This window comes from Pelecanus crispus, chromosome 1 (assembly GCF_030463565.1).
Source record: "Pelecanus crispus isolate bPelCri1 chromosome 1, bPelCri1.pri, whole genome shotgun sequence".
In the NCBI taxonomy this organism is placed as follows: domain Eukaryota; kingdom Metazoa; phylum Chordata; class Aves; order Pelecaniformes; family Pelecanidae; genus Pelecanus; species Pelecanus crispus.
In genome coordinates this window covers 196051960-196065329 of record NC_134643.1, presented here as the reverse complement: position 1 = coordinate 196065329, position 13370 = coordinate 196051960, and positions in this window count along the sequence as shown.

The following is a 13370-nucleotide window of genomic DNA, read 5'->3' as shown; positions in this document are numbered from 1 at the left end:
TGCTTAAAAGGCACTACTTGTGGTGGAAATAGGTGACCTAAGGAAACTTTCCTGAAGAAACTCTATCTCGGAGGCATAGGATCTTCTGCTCTGAGATAAACAATACAGAGATGATTCTTTCTGGATTGGGTATGGCCTAGGTTATAAAAGTTCATCTTCTTTTGAGGAATTTGATTTGTGGCTAAAAATCCATAGCTGTAACAGTAGTAGAGAAACTGTTGTGAGAATTAGTCTTCTACTACCACACAGAGCAGAAGACTAGCATGATGCTGAGAAAGCCGAAGTGCTTAAGACCTCTTTTTCTTTCTCCCCTTCCCCGTTGGTATACATTAAAAGATTGCTTATAATCAGATATAACAGTTGGCAGAAACAACAGAGGGTAAGAATATACGCTGTGATTGAAGAGGGGGAATGGGAAAGACAGGGACAGACCAAAGAGCTGCTTAAAAATTGTCATGACCTACTAAAATCCATCAGAAGAGTTTAAGAAACTGGCTGAAGCAATCTCAAGGTGAGGGGACTCTCCCAAGAAACAGAAAGCCTGGCTTTCATGTTCTTCAGAAGCCTGAGGGGATTTGAGTTCACATCTCCTGCTTCTGCAAAAGTGCCCGGTGGAAGTTGCCCACAGATGTTCCCCATCTTTCTTGTTAAATCAAGGGTATGTGCAAAAAAGGAACCATTTTGTGACTTCTGTTCGTTCAAAGGTTGTTGGCAGTGATAACTATTACCATTAGCAGATGAAAGCAAGCTGCAGGTAGGATTTCAAAGGGTAGTGGAATTTGCTTTTATTGGACTAACTGTGCAGTTCCTTGCAAGTTCCATATTCTTTTCCTAAGATGTTTCCTGAAGTAACAGTAAAATGAGCATACAATAAATATAAGTACCCATTAAAGCTCACTAAAGGAATACCTTATGTTTCCAGTAGATGAACACTGAGATAACTGAATATTTGTGAATTGCATCACAGAACTCTATTACACCAAAGTTCTGGGGTTTTATTGCTAAAGAGAGCACCAGTAAAGGTGGCTTTAAACTGCTTTATGCTCCTACTTTCTCTAAAGCTGCTGAAGAGGGAAAGCAGGGAGCAACTAGCAGCGTTAAAGAATTTCATGGCTGTTCAACAGCCAGCAAGGGGATTCACCTCTTCCCTCTTTCACTTGTATCTTTTTTTTTCTTTTTTTATGTTTGAGGAGGCTTCCCCCCCCCCTGCTTTTTTTTTTTTTTTTTTTTTTGTGTGTGTGTGACAGGAAGGTGTACAGTCTCCCTCCCAAGTTAGTGGAATTGGTAAGAGCCTGTTCTGGGTGGAAGAAGAGTCAAATAACTTACCACGATCAGAAAAACTACATCATCTTTCTCCCTTTGAGGAGTGGTTACTTACTCCATTTCCAAATTAGGATTAAACTTTAGGAACATCCTCAAGGTTCTTGGAGTATCTGTAATTTTTATTTTGTTCAAGCAATTCTAGTAGCTGCGATATTGTGATCCCATTATTTTATGCTTATTCAGGCATGAAGTAAGTAGCCTGAGAAAGGCACTACCTTACGCTATGAAAATACCCTCAGTCGGTTACCTCTAGTACTGCACCTTTTTCTCTTTAGCTATGAGCAGTTGTCCAGAGCAGTGGATATTTTTAATGGTAACTGACAAATTCTTCACTGTATCTCTATTTTTTCACATTTATTTCAGGGTTCTTGTAAAAATAGCATCTGGTCCTGGTGATTTATAGTGTTTGAGTTTCTCAGGCTGCCTACAGGCTCTTCCTTTGAGACGTCTAGGCCTGGTGAAACTACTCTGATTGCCCATAAAGCATGTCCTTGGGATAGGAATTTCTCTGTCACCCTCCATATTAACACCAAATCATTTATATTGAGCTTCTTTTCTTTTGCCAATTTCTTTCATCCTCCTCTTGGTACTACATAGACAAAACCAAAAAACCTCCTGGATTCGAATGTCTTTAAGAATACCTGGAATTCTTCTCCATGTGTGTGTTTGTGCATTTGCACACAGGTGCTGCAGGCAGCTGTTGGTACCTGTGCATCTGATATTCTTGTGTGGGAGCGCTGTTCAGCAGCACCTGTGAAAGCAGTAACTGTGTGTCTTTGTGCAAGAGCAGTCTTAAAGCTGCCATCCTCTTGTTTGAGCCCGGTGACTACCAATAGAGCTTTTCGTTAGCCGGTGATGTACCAGGTAGTCTTTTATTATTCTTCACTAATTTATACTTATATTAACACTTAAATAGCTGTTAAGTTTGGGTTTAGTTTTAGAAATTGTAGCATTTCTGTTATTTTTCTGTTGGAGAACCGCTTTAGCCTAGGAGGAATTCCATATCAATGCATACCCTGTCAATGAGCACAACCTCCCTAGCATTCGCTTACTGGGTAATGTAGGGGTGTCATTAAAGATTGCCCGCATAAGATACATTTTACTTGGCTTGATGAGCATCACGTGAATCTTCTAAGAAGGCTGAACAAGCAAAACATCTTGCCTCAAGATGTCACAAGTGACACAACCTGGCCTCTGGTTCTAGTTTGCCTGAGCAGAAACACTGAGAAAGACCAGAACTCTTTCGCTGTTCCTACTTCTTGCCCCAGGCTGTCAGCAAGCCTCCTAACATGGCTAGACCTTGATTAGACGGTGACAAGGAACAGAACATTTGCAAAACAGATCCGGATTTTCTCTTACATAAATTCTTCTGAACTTAAGCATAGCTCAAAGCTGGGAACACCAGGCTGTCTGATGATGCAGAGTTGGAATTACCTTGGATATTTGATTTGTGGTCTGCAGTTCTTGGATCCTTCAGCAGCCATGATGCTAGAGCAGAAATTATCGGTAACAGTGACACCAAAATTAATTTTGACCAGGTCGAATCACCTTTGGATTCTTCAGCTGAAAGCAGATAGCAGTCCCGTGCTGCACTGTCAAATCAGGCTCAGAATCACCCCTTACAAGCCTCCATGGATGTCCAGCCTTTGGTATTGATTCAGCCGTTCTCTACTCTGCTGGTACTGAGAGATCATTTTCTATGTTTCCAGCATCCTGTAGGACTAGTTCTGTAGAAAATATTCCTGTGCTCAGTCAGAACCAGAAGAGGACTGAAAGGTTCTTCTGTAAGGTTCTCTAGCAGGACATTCTACGCTAGATAGAGAGCTCAGGTGTGGTTCACGCTAGGGTAGCTTATAGAGATGGGAACTTCCTGCATCTTTCAGCATCTCTGTATTCTCATTAACAGGTCTTAAACACCAAGGGTCCTTGAGGTGCCATCCAGACTTTCAACTTCAGCCTTCAAAGCAAGCCTGTTGTTGCGATGTCACCAGCTATCAGAGTAGCGTCCATGTTTCATTCTCTGTTCCTCACTACACGGCAGCTCCTGACTCGTTACCTGCATCCAATGAGTACAAAGCCCTCAAAGATCCAATTGGCAGGGCAGTTTTACCAAATACCAGACCCATTACTGAATGCCATCAGACTAGAACATTAGAATCATAGAATAGAATCATAAAATCATTTAGGTTCAGAAAGACCTTTAAGATCACCCAGTCCAACCATTAACCTAGCATTACCAAGTCCACACTAAACCAGCTAAGGGTAGACTAGACTAAACCATGTCCCGAAGTGCCACATCTACCTGTTTTCTGAACACCTCCAGGGATGGTGACTCCACCACCTCTCTGGGCAGCCTGTTCCAATGCTTGACTACCCTTTCCGTAAAGAAATTTTTCCTAATATCCAATCTAAACCTCCCATGATGCAGCTTGAGCCCATTTTCTCTTGTCCTATCGCTAACTACATGGGAGAAGAGACCAACACCCACCTCACTACAACCTCCTTTCAGGTAGTTGTAGAGAGCAATAAGGTCTCCCCTCAGCCTCCTCTTCTCCAGGCTAAACAACCCCAGTTCCCTCAGCTGCTCCTCACAAGGCCTGTGCTCCAGACCCTTCACCAGCCTTGTTGCCCTTCTCTGAACATGCTCCAGCACCTCAATGTCTTTCTTGTATTGAGGGGCCCAAAACTGGACACAGTATTCCAGGTGCGGCCTCACCAGCGCCGAGTACAGGGGGACAATCACCTCCCTGCTCCTGCTGGCCACACTATTCCTGATACAAGCCAGGATGCTGTTGGCCTTCTTGGCCACCTGGGCACACTGCTGGCTCATGTTCAGCTGGCTGTCTACCAGCACCCCCAGCTCCTTTTCAGCCAGGCAGCTTTCCAGCCGCTCTTCCCCAAGCCTGTAGCGTTGCATGGGGTTGTTGTGCCCGAAGTGCAGGACCCGGCACTTGGCCTTGTTGAACCTCATACAGCTGGCCTCGGCCCATCGATCCAGCCTGTCCAGGTCCCTCTGCAGGGCCATCCTACCCTCCAGCAGATCGACACTCCCACCCAGTTTGGTGTTGTCTGCAAACTTACTGAGGGTGCACTCAATCCCCTCATCCAGATCATTGATAAAGATATTAAACAAGACTGGCCCCAAAACGCAGCCCTGGGGAACACCACTCGTGACCGGCTGCCAACTGGACTTAACTCTATTCACCACAACTCTCTGGGCTCGGCCACACAACCACTTTTTTACTGAGTGAAGAGTATGCCCGTCCAAACCATGAGCTGCCAGCTTCCCAAGGAGAATGCTATGGGAGACAGTGTCAAAGGCTTTACTAAAGTCCAGGTAGATGACATCCACAGCCTTTCCTTCATCCACCAGGCAGGTCACCAGGTCATAGAAGGAGATCAGGTTGGTCAAGCAGGACCTTCCTTTCATGAACCCATGCTGGCTGGGCCTGATCCCCTGGTTGACCTCAACACATGCCTGTTGAGTGTATTCAAGATGAACTGCTCCATAATCTCTCCCGGCACCAAGGTCAGGCTGGCAGGCCTGTAGTTCCCCGGGTCCTCCTTCCGGCCCTTCTTGTAGATGGGCGTCACATTGGCAAGCCTCCAGTCATCAGGGACCTCAGGGCGTTGTCTCAGGACAGCCTTCTCCAGAAGGAAAGCCATCTCCAATAACAGCAAAAATTGACACTTAGAGCAAAAAGAAGATGAAGTTTTCTCTGCTGCAGAAACAAAGCCCTACAAGCTAAATAGGGTATTATTAATTAATATTTGCAAATACTAATTTGAAATGGTAAGAATTGCCACAGATGTCTAGGGAGGAATTCAGATATGGTGCAGTAGAGACCATTTACAGCAATAACAACTTTTCCAGAGACGGACATCTTTATAAAGACAACTTCTTTACGGGTTTTCTGAAGTACAAGCAGCTATTCAATGCTTTGCGAGCTGTTTGTATAGACAAGGTTGTGCACACTATTCTTAGGTCCCCAAGAGTGTAAACACCAGCTCCCAAGCACAGGCATCACAGAGCACAGGCTTTCCAACTGTACGGACCTACATGCCCTCCAGCAAAGCACCACGATACCTAAAGACAAAAAAAACCAACTTCCTTGTATGTGGCAGTTCACCTGCTTTCATCAATGTGGAAATGTCCGGCTGTTTGATCTGGAATGTTCGCCATGTTCTACCTTTTTCTTTCAACCACCGAATTGGTTTTATAACAGGTTAGTGCCTACCAGCCGCCACAGGAACAGGCTTGTGTATTCTGTTTTAGTCACTCATTGACTCCGTTCTGTCCCAGGGCGTTTTAATGAGAGCATGTCAGATCATTAGTAACATCACTTCTGCGGAAAAGAGATCCCACTTTATCTTTTAAAAAGGGAAGGGAAAAGGTGGTAATGACTCAATTCCAGCACAGTGTTCACTTTGGCTGTCCCAGATCTCAAGAGATGTGAATACATATATGGTGGGTTGACGCTGGCTGGATGCCAGGTGCCCCCAAGCCACTCTATCATGCCTCTCCTCAGCTGGACAGGGGACAGAAAATAGAACAAAGAGCTCGTGGGTCAAGATAAGGATGGGGAGACATCACTCACCAATTACCATTATGGGCAAAACAGACTCAGCTTGGGGAAAATCAGTTTAATTTATTACCAATCAAAACTGAGTAGGGTAATGAGAAATAAAACCAAATCTTAAAACACCTTCCCCCCACCCCTCCCTTCTTCCTGGACTCAACTTCACTCCCAATTTTCTCTACCTCCGCCACCCAAGTGGTGCAGGGGGATGGGGATGGGGAATGGGGGTTGCGGTCAGTTCATCACGCGTTGTCTCTGCTGCTCCTTCCTCCTCAGGGGAGGACTCCTCACACTCTTCCCCTGCTCCAGCGTGGGGTCCCTCCCACGGGAGACAGTCCTCCACAAACTTCTCCAACGTGGGTCCTTCCCATGAGCTGCGGTTCTTCACGAACTGCTCCAGCGTGGGTCCCTTCCACAGGGTGCAGCCCTTCAGGAGCAGACTGCTCCAGCGTGGGTCCCCCACAGGGTCCCAAGCCCTGCCAGCAAACCTGCTCCAGCCTGGGCTCCTCTCCCCACGGCTCCACAGGTCCTGCCAGGAGCCTGCTCCAGCGTGGGCTTCCCACGGGGTCACAGCCTCCTTTGGGCACATCCCCCTGCTCCGGCGTGGGTCCTCCCCGGGTGCAGGTGGATATCTGCTCCCCCGTGGGCATCCATGGGTGCAGGGGCACAGCTGCCTCACCATGGGCTGCACCAGGGGCTGCAGGGGAATCTCTGCTCCGGTGCCTGGAGCACCTCCTGCCCCTCCTTCTGCACTGACCTTGGTGTCCGCAGGGTTGTTCCTCTCACATATTCTCACTCCTCACTCCAGCTGCAGTTGAGCCATTGGGCTTTTTTTCCCCCTTCTTAGATATGTTATCCCAGAGACGCTGCCACCATTGCTGATGGGCTCAGCCTTGGCCAGTGGTGGGTCCGTCTTGGAGCCGGCTGGCATTGGCTCTATTGGACATGGGGGAAGCTTCTGGCAGCTTCTCACAGAAGCCACCCCTGTAGCCCATCCACTCCCAAAACCTTGCCACACAAACCCAATACGACATACCTCTGAAAGATCAGATATGGAGTAATGTTTTCAGCTAGCAGTTTTTCATCACCTGATTAAAGCGCCCTGCTCTGAGTTTTCAAAACAGTCATTTCCACATTGTTATCCATCCAGCCTGAAGGAGCTGTGTGGTCTTTGTAGCAGGAGTCATTGCCTCCAGTAGAAGATCTGCGTGCTTGTCACCACTTGTTTCAGAACAGAACTGCACATCTTCATATCTTGAACTCTCTGGATGTGAACTTCTAAGAACTGTCATTAGATCCTCCGCTCCTGGCTGTATCTTGGCACTGGGAGTAGAGAAGAAGTCAGTATAGATCCCTGCACAGAATATAGATGATCAAAACCATAGCAGACTGATGTTCCATTAGCCTTGTACAATTTCACGTGACGTTCAGCTTTTCTATTCAATCTCAAAGCGTACCTCAGAAGTTCAGTGAGAGCACGTGTCAGGCTTCCAACTGAGCTAAGCACAAGAGGCTGCTAAAGCACAGCTCATAGGGCAAACTATTGCCAACGGAGCAGTCACACAAGCGTCCCTGTGCCTGTTAGTGGAAAATCAGCCGAGGTTCTGCAGAGAATCTATGAAGTGAAAGACAAGTCTAGGAAAAAGATGATCTTTTGGCCATTGATGATCTTTTCCACGTGTATCCATAGAGATTTCAGGACTGCATATGAACACCAGTGAACTCTGGATTGCACTATCACACTTCAATTGTCAAAGAAAACTCTTATTGAGTAACAGCAGAAAACATCATTAGCTTAACCACAGATGGGAGAAGGATCTCAGTTACGTCAGGGGCCATGCAGTTGCAATTTTTCATTTACATGCCTGACATGGCCGTATTAATCATTAAGCCATTAATGTGTTCCAGGGATCCACAGTTTACTGAGCCATCTTCAGAAGATAATGTTTTGAACAATCATGGGTAGCCAAGGAAAATGGTATGGCTTAAGGATCAATTTGCAAATGGGGAAAATATAATGTAAACCAGTCTGTTCCAGAAGATACATTTCCAGTTTATGGAAAATTAGGAACTTACTAATAGGGTTACTGCTCACCATACTGCAACTGGAATTGAAACAAAGGCCACCGACAGGACATATCCAGTAATTATCCAGGAAGCTTATAACCCCAGCGCTGCCAAAGCAGTGCTGGTATTCTGATCTTCAGAGTTTGTCTATTCGGCCACCAAAAGCTTAGCTTCTGTTCCCAGATGTGAGGTGTCGACATGATTAACCCCTCTTATGCCTGGATCCCGCAGTGTTTCACTTTACAGTGCAGATGCAGAACTGACCTCTGAGAGAGAAATTTTGTTCTTCAGGTACGCAGACTACTGATACAAGATGTTCTGCAGATCCACTTACCTAACACGCTGGGAAAAAAAAAAAAAAACCAACATCCCTGGAGTCTCATGAATGTTTAAGTCTCCCATCTAAGTCATTCTGTGCCTTTTCCACGTTTCTTTAGCAGCTATCACCCACCCATTCACTCACCCCTATAAGATCTTCTGCTTTTCCTTCTCTGGTGGCGTTGAAATTTCTGACAGCTCTGTTAACTGTCCTCCCTTCAATACAATAAGTTGTGTCTCTTTGGTTTTACAAAGGCAGCGACTCTTTCCAGCTGAGTTTTATTCCTTAACTCCCTCTCTGTAATGGGAAAGAAGTGAGTTTGCATTTTTCTGTGGATCTCTGCTTGCCCTTATCACATAGCCTTTTCCTCTATTCCACCAGTGACCAGGCCGAGGAGTGAGCTGAAGACATAGTAAAAAGACGCAAAGATTAAAGGATAGAAGGATCAGCATGCCTTTTGTTTATTGCTGAATACAACATTGTAAATAAAACGGTATGTCAGCAATTATTTTATTACTCAGTTTAGTTATCACTGGGGAACACAAACAAAAACCATAGACCAGTCTTTTCAGAAGGCCCTCAATGAAAGCTACAAACTGCATTTGAAATTCAAAGAAAATTGAGTTCCTGACTCGAAAGTACTAGCAAAACCCGAGACTTGATGTTTCCAATCTATTGCCTTTTTTTCCAGTGGAGAATCAGGATGGAACAATGTTGCAACGTTTAATTCTTCACAGTTTCAGCAAACACTCAGCTGACTGGTGTAGCAGAAGCTTGCTTAGAAAGCAAAGCCCTAAATTCGTTCTCTAAAGCAGACTTGTACACATTACTCTTTCCAACCTTTAGGGCTACATTCATCATCTTTCTGACCAGAAAGAAGCCACCAATTATTGAACCATTGCATTAGAATGGAAACAGAGTAGAAGTGGAGGAAGGATTCTTGGAAAAATTTACACGTCAGATCACACTTCAGGGGGTTATTTCAGCAGAAACTACACGATGGTCTAGAAAACCGACATTCCTTTTTTTTTTTAATAGAAGTCAGATTTATTTGTATTTTATGCGATGACTAGTGATTTACATCCCACCCACCCATTTGAGAATATTCAGGGCTCCAGGCATATCTCCAGCCGGTTCCAAACTATTCAAATCATTGTTGGTCCATCCATTTACTAGTCACAACAAGGCCTTCTGTGACTAATTATGGCCTGACTGCAGCAGGAGAGGCAGCTTCAAAGAATGGGAATCTTCAGACACACTAGCAGTTCCCTTGGTTCCCAAATTCTTTATTTATGTGGATTACATTGAGTTGACAGATTTAACTGGGCTGTTGAAGATATGGTCAAAGAAGCAGAGTCACTCCCTTCCCTTTTATTGTTTTCTGAAGACACAACAGTCATATGCATCTGTCACTAGAGAGAGGAAGTTCTCCATCACTGGACTTGATTTGGGCTTTTATACGCTGTTTCAGTAGCATCTGGGAATAGATCAATATAAGATTTGGTAGGGAGTTGTATTTCCTTGTGATGCGCTGTAAATCTTTTATTGTAGATACTCCCACTGTTTATTGTTGAAAATCAATAAAAATAAACCTTGTAAAGTTAAAGCCTGGCAATGGTTCAGCACAAATCAGAGGGAAGGAGTAAGAGGCAATAAGTCTCCCTCCCCCTCTTGGATAGCTCCCAGCTTGTTTCCCAATGAATATTCAATTACACTTTCCAGCAATCTGGGAAAAATTTAAAAAAAAAAAAAAATTCAAAGTTATGAACGCTTCGTTGTGATCTCAAACAGGACTTCTGATCCACTTCGGCAGCTTCCTGGTTCTTGAGTTCAGCTGTGGATCAAAATGGAATATCACCCAGATTGTGTGTTGGATATACCTTAGGATTTTCCCTTCCAGAGACAGACAAAAGCACATCAGCGTTGCTTAGCTCAGATTAAAGGAGTTCTTTTTGAGCATTGGAAAACTGGAAACCAACCAAAACAGGTAAAAAGTGGGAACAGCCTAATGTGGAGAAAAGTTTCTCCAAGGTCAGAACAGAAGTTACTACCCCTGTTTGCAAGCCTGTAGAAGCAGGGCAGGATGCAATTACTCCAGCATCGTTCTTTTGCCCTATGGCTATTAATTCCTCATATACTGCATCTTAGGGTGGAGTCTTCTACTGTTTTCATGAGATTCAACTACGCAGGGAAGTGAAAAATGGTTTGCAATTATTTAGTAAAGGGAAAAACTCCCCACTACAAAGGCCAGTGCTAAGAGAACAGTCTTTTTTAGTCTAAGCATAGTATCAATTGCAATAGCTTTAAATAAAGTTTAAATAAACTTCTGTTCTTAGTCCGTTATGAGCACTGACTGCAGAACCTATAAGAATGCAGTAACTGCACTTCCTAAAAGAACAAAAACCCTCATGAATTGTCATATTGAAATCTATACCCAAAGAACAGGAAGATGTTTCACGTCAGACTCTCTCTTTCCTGGTATCAGCAGGTTCCTGAACAATTCAGGCAGTAAATAAATGACATGTCCCCAAAAGAGATAAGAAGAACATAAGAGAACTTCCCAGTATGTGAAGAAGCGGACAAAAAGTTACTTAAAAGCACAAAAATGTAATCACAAAAATGTAATCAATTACTATGAAAGGAAGTCAACATGGTTTAAAAAACGGGAGCAGAGAAAGTGTGGTGCCTCTATCCTGTCGGGATATCCAACAGGCACCACAAGACTGTATTGATAAGCCCTTGATAGTCTTGAATATAGAAATACGGGATGAAATCCAACAATAAAGGAGGGAAAAGTGACTAAAGAACGAAAATGTAAGACAAAAAAGGTGGTGTCTTTCCGAATCATCTACCTTTTGCAAATCTAGCAGCAAGCTGTCAGACGATCAAGCTATTTAAACGATGTACTTCTGCCATGTAAACTGCAGTCTGTGTAGGACAGAGTGACGGCGTTATCTTACCTTTTAGTTTCCTTTCCCTCTAGTGATTTTACTGTTCTGGGAGTTGGCTTGTGTGTTAAAAAGCAGAAGAGAGCTCACTGCCCGCCGTAAGTGAGCGAGAGGGCTGCCCCCCAGCCCTACGGCAGTGAATTTCTAGCATCTCAGGCAGTGGAACAGTTTGCACATTTTTGCTGAATCCCAGGAAGAATAAAAAGGCAAATACAGCAGTAAGCTTACTGAAATCAGCATATTTTGCACCTTCCCAGGAAAAAAATCATTCTCTTGAGAAAGCTGGCAATGACTGGAAGAAGTGGAGCGTGTCAGTGATCACAAATCCCAACTTCACTGGAAAAAAAAGTCTAAATGTTTCAAAATCCCACTGCTCTTTAATCAAAAATAGAGCTAGATGTGAGCAATCAGAGCTCCTGGTTCTGTCGTATGGAAAAGCAGAACCAAGTCACCAACAACACCCTCTGGTCCAGCAGAGATTATACTGTGAGATACTGGAGTTGACTTGTCTGCCAAGATTGGGGTGAAAGTACTCAGTTTAACACATAATCTGGTTTTGACCAGGAGGCTTTTAAAATCTCTCAGACTCACAGCTAATCTAGGCTCCCATCAGCCAATTCCCATCTACTTGTACAGCTGTTACCGTCTGTGGAAACGCACCGGCGTGAACCACTCTGCTGGTGACACACGACAGAGTCTGCTCTCTGCTGCGTTGCTGCCTGTTCGGGACCTCAGAAGGGAAGGTGCAGTAAAAATATTGGCCGCTCCTTCTTCTCAATAACTGCCTGGGTGCCTGCGGGATGCGCTGCATACCGCTCCAAAGACAGCACAGAAACGCTGCCATCCTGCTTCAGCAATGCTTTACAGCAATATAAATAATCTTGCAAGGTGGAGGGCAGCAGCTACCCAGGCCAGCTGAAGATCCTCCTAGTAAATTGATGCTATTTTTATATTCGTTTGTCTGCAAACGAACATACTTTTGTCCCTTCCTCCATGATTACTGCCATTTAGTTGGAGATTGAAACAACAACACATGTAGCTCTACCATCGCTGCTTCCACTTCTGTATAAAGAAATCCAGGAAGGTGCCTTCCGTTGAAGAACCAGCTTAATACCAAATTATCTTCAATTAAATGTCACAGTTATCCTACTGGTCTCAGTCAGACACTCTCACCAAATTTCTATCAGGTTACTGACAACACACACATGCTCTCACACTTACTTAAGCAACTATCAGTTAAAAAAAAAAAACCAACCCAAAAGCATTGATAAGAGCCTAGTCATGTTCCCTGCAGGTGCACAAGTGACAGAAGGTGACACTTCTCAGTTCAGTGCTAAGTAAGAATAAATGCTAGAAGAACTTTGGGAATCCAAACTTGCTGAGTCACATGCTTCACTTCAAAAAGTCACATAGTCTTACAGTACGCCGCTACACGAGGTCAGGGTAAAGCATATATGGTTTTTTACAGGATGGGAACTTGCACTGGTATATTTTTCCAGAGCCAAAATATTACATTCACAGAATGATGTTTGTGGTGAATAAAAATTAACCCACGAGGGGAACCAGAACATGCTCAGCACTAGCCGATTGTAAGTTGTTACTGAAATGGTTGTACCAAATATTCATTTTGGCAAAGCCATGGAGCATGAGCAATGGCATAGGTTAAAACTCCAGGGCTTTCTAAAAATTGAATTAGTTCCTATTTTCTTTCACTTTATTTAAAAAAAAAGTAATCTGAACTTCAATTTTCAAAGTGGCTGGTACAGCAAGGAAAATAAACTCACTACTGCAGAAGGTGAAGTAGCCTAATTTTGTTACTACAAGGGGTTCTGAAGCTAGTCTCACTTAGTTTACACTGCTGCTATCAGCGATCATTTAAGGCCTAATGTTTAAATACAGCCTCAAGTCCATTTTTTTTCCCTTCCCTGTAAAAAGTTGTCACTTTTGTCTTGTGTTTCTTGCTATTACTGGTAAGTCTCTTCACCAACAATGTTCATAGTCACTGACTCACTCAACATTCATCATTATTGGTCCCAGTTTTATTTGAGGAATGGGAACTTTTCTGGAAAGTCAGTACACGGACCTCAAAATGAACTTAGAATAACGGGTAGCGTTGTCTTTGTAGTACAGCAA